Below are 1,308 nucleotides of genomic sequence, written 5' to 3'. Positions count from 1 at the left end.
TTTCGGGAACGTATCCTGTAAAATATCGGGAATATCATTCGAATGTACATAACTATATAATTATAAATATAACCATTTTACAATAGTTCTTGCGTGTTGTGATAAATGTATTGTAAAAATTCGTCAACCCTATCTTCTGAAACGACTTTGTAACTATCGAAAAAGGTTATTGAACCAAGTTGTGAATACGAACCTGATCTATTATGTGTATTATAGTAATACGAATAATTACGAGTCGGTTTTTGTTAACGTATGGGTAGATTGTTAGCGAGTATAAGTCAAGCATAACTGGATATTTAATATAGAGTAGTTCGACTCTATAGGTTCTAATCGAAAGACGTGAAAGTTGATGTTGAACTAAAGTTAACCTAGTGATCAGTCAATAAGCTCGGCGAGGTTCCAAGCGAAGAACCTGAGCGTTGAAGTCGGATCTAGGATAGTCTGCTAATTAGGCGAAAAGGCCCGAACGCCCAAGTCGATCCAAAAATCTGTCAATGTTAGTTGTAAAGCTCTGCAAGGCAAGTACTCCTGAACAAATCTTTTACGGTTTAGTATATATAAATAACTGCTGATTTAAATTATGTAGTGGAACAGAACATTTTAAGTTAAGTTCCCCCGTATTTGAAAACGTCTTATTAAAAATTATGTTTTGGGAAAAAGTAACTTCTGAAAATACCTATCTCTAAAATTGTGAATAAAATTGGAAAGTTTTTGGAAATTGTGTTGTGATATAATTATTTTAAAAAGAGATAGGTATAAGTGGTTTTGGAAACTGGATAAAACGGATTAGATATTGGATGTTGCATAAGAGGCCTGTAACGGCCCAGCGGGTTTGCGTAAGTGGCTAAGTTGGTTGCGCGCCCTATTTGAACCGCTTAGTCCAGCGTGACAGAGACCTAGCTAGTCTCTGAGTTCCAGAACACATTTTTGGTGGGATATACTGGTCAGTTGTCCCTAGGATTCGTCCAATATATATCTTATTGTGGTTTGTGGTTCCAGTAACGGAACAAATGGTTTTATGGTTCCTGTAAGGGAATAGATGATTTGAAAATGAAAATAGCATGCTAAAATTGGACTCTGGTATTTATACAGCACACAACTGATGTTATTGTTTTACAGAGCATGCTAGTTGGTGATATCCAGTTTATACACATTTTACTTGTTTTGTAACGAGTTATGAATTCTATTCCTATAACTGTTTTATCATAAACTATTTTACTTGTTATTCATATAGTGGTACTGCTGAGCAATTGATTGCTCACCCTTACAGAATGTTTTCTGTAAATGTATTGCAGATGTCTAGGAGAC

Source organism: Apium graveolens, chromosome 8 (assembly GCF_009905375.1).
Source record: "Apium graveolens cultivar Ventura chromosome 8, ASM990537v1, whole genome shotgun sequence".
In the NCBI taxonomy this organism is placed as follows: domain Eukaryota; kingdom Viridiplantae; phylum Streptophyta; class Magnoliopsida; order Apiales; family Apiaceae; genus Apium; species Apium graveolens.
This window is presented reverse-complemented; position numbering follows the sequence as displayed.